The 12,313-nt window shown below is 44.0% G+C and overlaps 1 pseudogene; it reads right to left on the bottom strand.

Moving 5' to 3' along the window:
• LOC132502915 (calreticulin-like) overlaps positions 1-11,891 on the bottom strand; it is a 34,498-nt pseudogene extending 22,607 nt beyond the window's left edge.
• Positions 11,892-12,313: the final 422 nt, after the last annotated feature.

Raw genomic sequence — 12,313 nt, forward strand, 5'->3', positions numbered from 1 at the left:
AGAAAAAGAGCAACATATAAAAATGGTTTGTGTTTTTTTAAAGACAATGAAATACAGCCAAGGCTGATCAAGTCTTATGGGAACAGTAACGGGATATCAAAAGATAACTCCGAACTACTGTATAGCACAGAGAACTATACTCAATATTTTCCAATAACCTATAAAGGAAAAGAATTTGAAAAAATATATATGTAGGTACAACTGAATCGTGCTGTACACCTGAGACTAACACGACAGCATAAATCAACTATACGTCAATAAAATAAAATAAAAAGTAAAATAAAATAGAGTAGTCCAGTATTCCTGAAATCCCCCTCACTATCTGATGCCTGAACCCCACCATTTATGCACTACCATATGGTTAGTGTTCCATTAATGCTCTAACCCACCCTCCCCTATGAAAGTGAAATCCTGAAAACCACTACAGGAATGTTTGTTTGAAAGGCATGAGACACTCTCATAAAAGTTGGTGGAAAATACGGTTGAGGGACTGAGCCCTGATACATATTTATGTTTAGTAAAACAAAATAATAAAATTAGCTTACCAAGTAAAGAGATTAGCAATATCATTTTATACTTCTTGAATTAGTAATGATGATATTGAACAATCAATTTCCATTTACCCTTTTTTATTGCTTAAACTTTTTAGACTCTCCTCTGCAGTTTCAAGGAGAGGGTGATAAATTCGTTTTGCTTTGGCATAGATGGCATATAGACAAAGAGGCATTCTTTTTGGGACCTGGCACTCCATCCAAACATTCAGTGCCTTTCTGATTTTATGCCTCAGAGTTGCTGACTCCCACTTCCTGGACCCACCACAGTCCCAGAGTCATGGGGCAACTTGGCAGCTTGAGATGGAAGAGGCCTTGAGGGTAGCCTTTATTTTGTCTCCTCCCTGCAGCTGAATTTCTCTTTCTCAAATCCGACTAACCGATATCTAGGGTTATTGCCTTAGCTCTGCCCATGAAAACCCCATATCAACATACCTCTAATAATGCCACGCTGAGCTAGCTCTGTTGACTCCTATTACTCAAGTCTAACAACCAACGACCTCCCTTCCTGAGGCCCAGGGGCTTGCTTTCTCTTGTCTTCCCCTGTCATTCCCAAGATCTTCGTGTTACACAGGCCAGAACGTCTCAGTGACGACCTCACCCATCACTCCTGAGGGAGGGGCCCCAGGAGGTTCTTCCTGCCTCAAGTTGCTGTGGCTTGAATGAAATGGATCCTGCTTCCCTGACCATAGTTGACGCAATGAAGGGTAAGAATTGATGTCAAAGTCAAAAGATTTGTTATTATGTGTTAGACCCTTGTGTGGCTTCCTGAAAATTTCCCCTCATTTACTCCCATGGATAATGCTTTAAGATAGATATTATTAGTTCTATTTTGCATCTAGTAAGTGGTGCACCTGAGATTTGAACCCAAATCTGTTTGATTTCAAATACTGCCTCTTCTCTGGAAGGCGAGGGGGATGCAGGGGAAAGTGTTACGAAGAGAAAAAGCTTGTGTAATCATAATAATAGTTACTGCTTAGCAACTACATGTCAGGCATTGTGCAGAGGGCCTTACATGCATTTTCTCATTGTAGTCCAATAATAGCTCTGTGACAAATGTCCTATTTTTTCCCGCATTCAAAAGATGAGGAGAGTGGAACTCTGAAACTTGTCCAAGAACAAAGTTTGTAAGTTAAATGAGTAAGCAGGCTTGGACCCAGGGCTTTGCAACATCAAAATCTGTGCTCTTGATCCCTATACTATATGGCTTCCCATGAAGTCATGTGTGTGAAAAGTCCTTTGTAACCTAAAGAGTGTACAGCAAATGTAAGAATCAACCATAGTACTTTACAGTTTGTAATTAATAATTTGTGTATAGTTTGAGTAATGTTCCCCACCAGACTGAGAAGTTTCATAACTATTTTACTAACCCTTGCGTCCCAGTTTCTAGCACAGAGTAAATCACCAAAAACATTTGCTGAATGACTGAATGGATGCATGGTCATGCCTTTTGCCTATGCCATAGATCCTCAGCCTTACAAATGGATTGACTCATTTATTAATCCACTTGACAAATGTTAATTGAGCCTGGCATGCATGTTGCAACTGTTTACAGCTTTCACCTTGAACTTTATGGTAGGAGAGGTTAGAACAGAACTCAGAACTTCTTATCACTAATCAGTTTTTCTGGGTGAACAGTACTGATGCAAATCTAACTTGCCACAGTTTAAGATGTCCTCAAATAAGGAGCCTTTCTTGTTAGGAGAATAATGTCACCTGGTTAATAAAGTTCCATTTTAATGTTTTATACTTTTCCTCTTAACATCATAACATCTTAACATCATAAAAGGCTCAAGCCAGAACGACCCTTCGTGGTCATTAACCTGACCTCCTTGTATTGTGTATAGAGAAAATGAAGCCAAGAGAAGGAAGCGACTTGCTCATGGACACAGTTGCCAGTTACAGAGCTGAGACTACAGCCCAGTTCTACTGTACTCTGGTCCTGGGCTCATAACTCCTTCATTCAACAAATATTTCTTGAGTATTCATTTTATGCCAGGCACCAGGGGCACAGACTTGAATCTGACAAGGTCCCTCCAGGGACCTACGAGCTTCAGGGAGCTCAGAGTCCGAAAAGACAGACAAGTAAACAATTACAATACAGTATGGTAAGGGGAGTGATAGAGGGACACACAGGACAGTGAAATTCAGAAAAGCACTGACTGCCCTCCAGAGTCAGGGTAGATTTCAGAGAAGGCATGCCTGAAGAAGAACTGCAAAAGAAGAAAAGGTAGGAGTGGGTGTTCCAAACAGAATGTCTTGCATGTGGAAAGGCCCTGAGGCATGAAACAGCATGGTGTTTCAAGGGAAATGCAAGCAGTACTGTATGGTTTTGCAGGGCAGAGGGGCCAGATCAAGGAGAGCGCTTATTAACTGAGAGCAAGAGAGCAGTGTATTTACCAAGGTTGGATGCTACCATCTTTTTTTCCTTGTTAAATCTTTCCTTCAAACTGTTCAAATATCTGTATGTCCCCAGAGATCCATCCAACAAAAAATAACAGGTGTTTGGGTGCTCCCACATCTAGCCAATAAATGCACATAATCACAGCCACGTCTGTAAAGATGCAGAACCAGGGAGACCAAATAACAATGATTCTTCTGTCAAATGAACTCATTTCCAAAATGCACCTCCTAGGATGCCTGGCTTTTGGTGTGGTTCAAATCAGAAGACTGGACTAGGGCCTCATCTCTTCCACTAGCTTCAGCAGGATCTTTAGCCTCTCTGAGACTCCGTTTACTCATCTATAGAAAGGTTTTACCTACCTCATCGTTTCTGGGAGAATTAAATGAAACAGCATGCAACACAGTGTAAGGCACATCGTAAGTGCTCAATAAGTACTACTTGAAGCCGAATCTGTATATGTGTATATGTATACAAAGATACATAATATCAAAGGTAAAGAGAGAAATATTTGTAGCCTTGAAGGTAAAAGTTGTGTCTTCCCCAGCACCTAGTCCTGAGCCTGGAACAGAATAGGTCCTTTAGAAAATGCTTGCATAATTAGATAAAAATACATATTTGCCGCATTTATTCAACATCATCAGATTATATTTTGCAAAAGAGAATTTTCTAGATAAACTAAAGCTTACCTCTTCAGGTACCAACATTTTCTCTACCGTTTTCAATGGAAAAGTTTTGTAGACATTATAGAAGACCCTGACCCATTATGTAGAGAATCCTAAACAAAATTTTAAGTTTCTTGAAGACTCAAGCTCTGTACTAGGCTGTAATGTACAGCAGAAGTGTGAGTTTGTTTTGAAATTTTTCTGTCTCCGCTGTTCCCATTCAGCTGTGAGCACTCACTTCTCCCTGAGGTCAGTGTGTTTGCCTCTAGCAATCTACCCAGCTCTTGTGAAACCGGTGGACCTACGTCCCACTTACCTGCCTGCCAACTTACCTGTTCACTTCCTTTCCTTTCTTTCTGTCTACGAGTCTAACTGCATGTCTGCCACATAGACCATAGTTACTCAGATATTTACCAACTAGTAAAAAGCCTTATGGGGTGGTGAATAGCACTGGATAAGAATCTTGGGTCAATCACTTTTCTGAATCTGTGTTCTCATCTGTAAATAAGGATTATATTTAAACTCTTTAAGGAAAGGAACACTGTGCACATAGTAGGTTCTCAATAAAAGTTTGTTGAATGATAGTTTGGCATGAGGACCAAATTAATTAAGATAATAGTAATAATTATTAATTAATATCAGGATGATGATTAATAATAACTATTAACATTATTATTTTTGCTGTCATTGAACGGGCATTATAGTGGGTCCTCCGTTCATTTTGTAAGCTGTCATTTCTAATCAACTATACCCTAAGAAGCAGATTGCCAAGTTTGCTAAGAAAGTGAACATTAAACAAGAGCCCATATGTTTGAACTATGATAGAATTTAAGTCCTTCACTTAAATTTTTGCAGAGAACCTATACTGTGCCAGTGTGAGTGCTAGATGCCAGGGTACAAACAAGACATAATCCCTCAAAGAGCTCAGGGTCTAAACAGAGAAACAGACAAATAAATCATCTGCTTTCCTTATTTTATTTTTCTTGGATTTTCAAAGTAAATAATTTATTGTAGAAGATGTAGAAAGCCCAGAGGAAGCAAATATGCAGTAAAAATATCCATAATCTACCTCCCAAGATGACCATTGTCGACATTTTGCTATATTTCCCTCCAGCCTTTTTTTTTTCTTTTCTGTATGTTAACTGTGGCTCCTGCTCTCACCTCCACATCCCTGCAGCCTCTGGAGAGATCCTTGCCATCAGTTTGTACTTGAGACCTGGAAAGGCCAGCTGGATCAGGCCTCTTGGGTTTGGGCATCTGTCCAGGGTGATTCTTCCTCAGGCCCAGCATGTCCAAGTATCCACAGTCCACAGATGGTCCCAATAGCTTATCAGTCATAAACCTGAGCAGCAGGCTGTTCCTCAGCCCTGCTGGGCTGTCCTCAGCAAGTCTGAGCCAGCTGGGCACAGAGGTCCTTTGTCTCAGAATGTCTCTTCAGCCAAGTTTTCATGGTCAAGTCTGAGAACTGACAGAATTAGCATTCACACACACACGTGCACACACACACACACACACACACACACACACACACACACACACTCCTTGTGACTTCTGCATCATTCAGTCCCTCATCTGAATTCCGGTTTCTTTCTGTCTGATTTTGTACTTTGACAATGGCCTTTGCTGTCACCATTAGTTCTCCCCCTCACACCTGTTTATGTCACTAATTCAATGATTCTCCAATTCAATCAACCACAATTCCTGCATATTTTAATGTGCCCTTTTTTTAATGCGAAGTCTGAGATTCCAAAAGCTCATGTTGTCCCTGAGGTCACTGGTATGATTACCTGCTGGCCACCTGACACTTGGCAGCTTGCATAAGTGGCCAGTGCATCCTTTATGGAGGTAAGAGAACTGGATTCAACAAACATCTCTGCCACGGACTCACTGTGTGACTTTGGGAAAACCACCTCTCCTCTCTAGGTCTCAGTTTTCCCATCTGTACAATGAGAGGGTTGAATTCCAAAAACCCTCTAGTTGCCAAGTTGCAATGTGGCCTGGAATAGTCTGGGAAAACAGCAGAAAGAAGGGAGCCTGACTCAAGCTCTGCCACAAACCCATAAATGGTCCTGCCATGTCATATCCTCTCTCTGGACCTCAGTTTTCCCATCTGTAAATGGGGAGAAGGAGGCCATTTGGGGCTAGATGAGCATTCAGAGCCCTTTCAGTTCTGACATTCAAAGAATCTAAGCTTTACCTTTCTTGGGGTTGCTAGGCACTACTTAAAATGTGAGCTAGAGGGCTTCCCTGGTGGCGCAGTGGTTGAGAGTCTGCCTGCCGATGCAGGGGACACGGATTCGTGCCCCGGTCTGGGAAGATCCCACATGCTGTGGAGCGCCTGGGCCCGTGAGCCATGGCCGCTGAGCCTGCGCGTCCGGAGCCTGTGCTCCGCAATGGGAGAGGCCACACCAGTGAGAGGCCCGCGTACCGAAGGAAAAAAAAAAAGTGAGCTAGAAGGACTTCAAGTACCAGATTCATGGGAGGCAGTGGGATGGGGAGCAGGAGTAATGTGAGAAAAATCAGCTTTGATATCACACAGTCCTGGGTTCAAATCCTGACTTTGCCATTTAATAGCTGTGTGACCTCAGACAAATTATGCAGTGTTTCTGAGCTTCAGTTATACTGTCTGTAGACTGGAAAAATAATTACTTTACAGAGTGGAGGTGAGAACTGGAGTGTGTAAAGCATCATGCCTAGTGAGTAAAACTGTGCTTAATAAAGGTTACCTAAGGCATCAGATACAGTTTAGCTGTAAAAACTAGAGTTCAAAAGGAGGAAATTCAGTTCCAGAAAGAAATGGAAAGACAGAACAGTTCTCTTCATTTTTAATAGTTTTTAATTAAAAGAGTAACACAAGTTCATTGTAGAAAATAAAGTAAAAAAAAAAACTCATCTGAAATTCCATTATTTACCATTTACATCTTGCTATATCTTCATCTATTCCTCTCCTCTGTGCACAAATATATTTTACATAGTGACAATATATGCCTTATATGTAATTTTGTACCTTTCACAACTAAGCTTAGATCATAAACACTTCCCCATGACATTAAGAACTTTCCAAACATTATATGGCTGTATCATACTTCACTTCATTGGGCCCCTACTGATGGATATTTAGGTTTGTCTCTGAATGTTTCCAGTTATTAATAACACACCCCATCTCCAGTGACCTTCCATCCATTCCAGTTTAGCCATCTGCCCTTACATACACACCTTGGACCTTATCGTGACCAGAAACTGCTCTACCTCTGAAATCTCAAACCCAAACTCCCCCCTCCATGATTGTGGCTTTCTATCCTCCAACTCTCACGCTCTGTTACTCAAAGTACACCTGTTCTTTGATCCCCTCCATTCTTTTCCAGTCAACTGTCTCCTTCCTATCTAATTCTCACAATCCTTCCTTCTTCCCCCCCCCCCGCCTCCATCCTTCTTCCCACAAAATTTTACGAGCATTTTCTATGAGCCGGGCACTGTACCAAGTGCAGGGGTTGTAAAGTTGATAGAGATGTGGATCCATCACCTTGCTCACTCCTCTCGACCATTTGCCTTTCTGCTCACTTCTCCCCTGCCCATTTGCCTTTCTGCAAAAGCCCCACTGTGTCATCCAAACCTTCCACCTTCACTTTCCCTTTGCATCCCAAATTACCTACTTGACTTCCTCTCTCAGCCAGGATTCTCCAAAACATAGCCCACGGCTGTCCTGTTCATTTCCCAGGTCCTCATCCATCCTTCAACCTACTGTAGGCAGCCTTCCACCCCCACCACTCCTCTGAGTCGTGAAATGGTCTCTTACCTGCAAAATGTGATGAATGCTTTCCAGTTTGCCTATTTGGCCTCCAAACCACTTTTGACACTAGCTGTGTAAACTTGGGAGGGTCACTCAACCTCTTTGAACCTCAGTTTCCTCATCAGTGAAAGAGAGATATCATCTTTCTGACAGAACTGTTGAGAGATTCAATAAAATAAGATATAAAGAAAAAAATCCACTGGTACACAATAAGCATTCAACAAAGATTAAGTTCTGACTCACTGCATTTGGTTTCCTGGGTCCCTGACAACCAGAAAGTGTTTGTCTTGGCTAGTATGAGCATTCTGATCTCTCTTAAGAGTCATTTCCCAGTGCAATTCATTCATTCATTCAAAAATAATTGAGCATCTGCTATGTACTTGTTCTGCGGGCTACAGAGACAGCAATGAACACAACAGAGAAGCACTGTGTTCTCAGGAAGTGAATCTAATGGCGAGGAGAAAGAGAAAGACAATGAATAAACATGTAAACAAGAAATGCATCGAACAGTGAAAAGTATTCTGAAAAATTAAGCATGCAGAGGTTCATGAGGGAACTTTCAGGGGTGATGGAAATGTTCTATATATTACTTGTGGTCGTGGTCACACAGGTGTTTATATTTTTCAAAATTCAGTGAATGATACACTTCAAATGGGTGCATTTTATGTGTATAAATTATATCTCAAAAAGGTTGATTTAAAAAAATTAAATCATACAAAGGGATAGATATGTATATGGGGGGATACTTTTTGATAGAGTGAACAAGAAAAGCCCCTCCGACATTTAAGGAGACATTTAAGCAGAAACCTGAATGATGAGAAGGAGTAAACCACGTGAAGATCTAAGAGAATATTCCAGGTAGAAATCACAGCAAGTGCAAAGGCCTTGAGATGGGACTGAGCCTGGAGTGTCTAAGAAACAGCAAGAAAGCCAGTGTGGCTAGAATGTAATGAAGAAGCAGGAGATAAGATTGGAGAGACAGGCAGGGATCAGATCACGGAGATTCTTGTAGGTCATGGTGAGAAGCCTGGATGTTATTTTAAATCTGATAGAAAGGGCTTCCCTGGTGGCGCAGTGGTTGAGAGTCCGCCTGCCGATGCAGGGGACATGGGTTCGTGCCCCGGTCCGCGAGGATCCCGCATGCCGCGGAGCGGCTGGGCCCGTGGGCCGTGGCCACTGGGCTTGCGCATCCGGAGCCTGTGCTCCGCAGCGGGAGGGGCCACAGTGGTGAGGGGCCCGCGTACTGTTAAAAAAAAAAAAATCTAATAGAAAGACAGTGGTGGTTTTTAAGTTCCAGAATGCTACAATCTGATTTATGTTTCAAAAGGAGCATTCTGAAATTTAGATGAGAAGAGACTATGGAGAAGCAGGAACAGAAGCAGAGAAGACACTCGAGTTCCTGCAATAGTCCAGATGAGTGGTGATAATAGCTTGAACTAGCATGGGCAGCAATATGAGAGGTAAAAAAAAAAATACCATATTCAGAATATAATTTGAGGGTAGAGTCAATTGGACTTGTTGCTAGATTCGATGAGGGGAAAGTAAATAAAAAAAGGAATCAAAGATGACTCTTAAGACTTTTGACCTAAACGACCAGGTGAATGGTTGGGTCACTTACTAAGATTGAGGAAACCAGGGGAAGAGCAAGTCTGGAGGAAAACACAGGAGTTTGCTTTAGACATGTTAAGTCTGAGATGCTCATGAATTTATGCACATCTTGTTTGTATACCAGCCTCATATGAGTTTGGAAGAACAAACCAGCATCTAAATCTTCCCAGGTCTGAGTACCCTAACAGTATTTGGTTTCTGGGTCTTCTACTCTGAGGATAAGCCTCAGAACCCTGGTGACCCCACTGTCCAACCCTCCGCAGTCATGAGTAACATCAGCCCCTCAGCACATCTCTCTGATCTCTCTCCTTTCAGCATTATAATTACATTTTGGATTGATTCCTTTAAAGTAGGCACTGAACATCAAAAATTAACGTCTCTAAGTCCTACTGTAGGAAGATTGCTTGGAACATCATTTTTCTTCATAGGATGTGATTTTTGGATGCGTGTGTGTGAAAGTTCAGTTCAACCATTCAATAATCCTTTTTTAAAAAATAAATTTATTTATTTTATTTATTTTTGGCTGCGTTGGGTCTTTGTGTGCGGGCTTTCTCTAGTTGCGGTGAGCAGGGGCTACTCTTCGTTGTGGTGCAGGGCTTCTCATTGCAGTGGCTTCTCTTGCTGTGGAGCACTGGCTCTAGGGGCATGGGCTTCAGTAGTTGTGGCACGTGGGCTTCAGTAGTTGTGGCTCATGGGCTCTAGAGCGCAGGCTCAGTAGTTGTGGTGCACGGGCTTAGTTGCTCCGCAGCATGTGGGGTCTTCCCGGCCCAGGGATCGAACCTGTGTCCCCTGCATTGGCAGGTGGATTCTTAACCACTGTGTCACCAGGGAAGCCCCAACCATTCAATAATCCTTTACCGGGCACCTGTCTAAGCCAGGCACTGACTTTGACACTGGAAACAGAGGAGAATCGGGTAAATGACAACCATAGTGTGAGTAGGGCTGACACAAAGGAAGCATAGAAGTTGAGGGACCTAGCGGAGGCCTAGGCAAGGCTTCCTGGAGGAGGTGATATCAGGCAGAGCAGCCTTTTCTGCACATAGGTGCTGGATTTTGTTCATGATCAACTGTCTTGGGGTTTGGGACTTAGAGCCCCTTTGTTTTTGATTCCAAGGAGTATTTCAGAAATATTTGTCAATAACACCCTTGGGAATTTCACTCTTGCCACACTGGGCAAGGAGGGTTCGGTGCTTGGGGAAGTGACTGCAGATCTGCGCGTGTTCTCTGCCTTCTGACAGGAAGAATTGTGTTGCGGGTAAAGCCACCCCAGGCAGGTGGGGGTGGGCAGGTGGGGCAGGAGCTAACGGTCAGAAGCTTAGCCTCACAGGGTTCACTGCATAGGATATCTGAGGTCAGTCAGGAAATGGGGTCCAGCAACCTACACTTGGAAGAGGCTTGTGCCTTGTCAGAAGGTTCCGCCACAGCCAGTCAGTGAAGCTGAGGGCTTCCTGCATCCCACGCTTCAGCCAAATCCTAAACATCTCTCCTGTCTGCCCCTTCCCCTATCTCCCCACATACCCCCTACCAACCCCCTCCCCAAAGCCTCTCCACTTTTCACCAAGAAGATTACCAGAGCCTCCCAGATGTTTTTTTTATTTGCTTGTTTTTGGGGTGTTTTTTCCTCCATTCATAACTTTGGTCAGTTTCACCGTACATTCTCCACATTTTTGTTGATATGTTCTTTCTAATACCCAGGCCAGATCTTGTTTCTCCCCAGCTTGCCATCTTCACTAGCTCCCACTACTTTCAGCGAAAGGCCAGCCTCCTTAGCCCCCTTGATCCAGGCCCTGCCTGTTCTCCAGCCTCCCCTCAACCACCCTCCCTTTCACAATTTCCAGTTTCCTAAAGATGCCACTGCTGACTGTGTCATAACTGGGAACCTTTGTACATGCTGTTCTTATTGCCTGGCACACCCTTCTCTCCATTCCTGCCCCTCAGATAAATTCTTACTCATCCTTCAAAACCCTGCTTGGGTTTCACCTTCTCCCTGACACTTTCCTGTCCGGTCCCCTTGCCTGGGCTTATTCATTCCTTCCTCGGCACCATCTCTGCAGCTTGTTCTCAACACAATGTTACTTGTATTGTGTATTAGGGAATTGAATCTCAGAAAGGGGAAAGGGCTTATGCAGACTTTCACGGTAGAATATAGACTCAAATCCAAACAATACTGATTCCTAGGCAAGTGCCCTATCCACTGCACTCTCAAAGAACTAATCACATTTTACACACACACACACACACACACATACACACACACACACACGAAGAGTATTTTGTGGGCTGAAACAGTACCATTGAACATCTGTCCTTAGGTAAATAAGCCCTAATTCTCTGATATTCCTGAGTCATTCCAGGGAGGAGGCTGGGCAATGAAATCTCCTAGATCCTCTGAGCTCTGATATTTTATGAAACACAAAATTTTACTATCACAATTAGCGCTCATATTTTCCCTCCAGAGTTCACTTCTGTTTTCTGGATGAAGGGAAGGGAACAAGCGTTTACTGCATACCTACTATATACCAGGGGAGATGCTTTACCTATCTTACCTCATTGAATTCTCATAACAAGTTTTGCAAGATGCCTTTTGCTGTCCTCGTTTCATAGGCAAGGAAATTAAAATGTAGACAGGGTAAACTACTAGCCCAGGGTCACACAGCCAGAAAGGAAGGAGCAGAGATTTGAACTGCAGACGGGTGGGGCAGCTGATTGAGGAGGAGCAGGTAGGGTCCCATCTACCTTTGCCCCCCATCCCCTTCCACTCCGCCGAGCCTCTCACCCCCATCTTGGAACTCCTCGAGCAGGTAGACGCAGCGCTGTGCCCGCGCCCCCAGCACGCAGGTGGCCAGCAGCAGTGGCAGCAGCTCCAGCCCCTTCATCTCGCGGAGCTCGGGGTCTCCACGCCCAGCCTCGGAGAGCCGCTAGCCTAGCCAGGTGCTCCGCTCTGCTGCCGCCTCTGCCCGGGTCCCGGGGCGATGGCTGAGTTCACCTGCACCCCGCACCTGACTGTCTCTCATTTGCGGCCTTGGGGGTAATAATGACCGCAGCCAATGACTGGGGACCACACGCTGAGAGTGCTGGAGGTGGGGGGAAGGCGACCAAGTGTTGAGGGAGCTACAGGGCAGGGTCCCTAGGGAGTGGGGACGTGGCAGGGCCAGCTCAGGCTGGCCTCTGGGGTCCCGCGAGCCTGCTCATTGTTGGTGCAACCTGTTTCGAAGTGCTGTCACATGCTTCCTTCCATCATCCCTGTGTCCCTCCATCCTTCCATCCCTCTTTCCTTCTATCCCTGTATCCTTCCTTC

The sequence above is a fragment of the Mesoplodon densirostris genome, chromosome 2, assembly GCF_025265405.1.
Source record: "Mesoplodon densirostris isolate mMesDen1 chromosome 2, mMesDen1 primary haplotype, whole genome shotgun sequence".
Classification (NCBI taxonomy): Eukaryota; Metazoa; Chordata; class Mammalia; order Artiodactyla; family Ziphiidae; genus Mesoplodon; species Mesoplodon densirostris.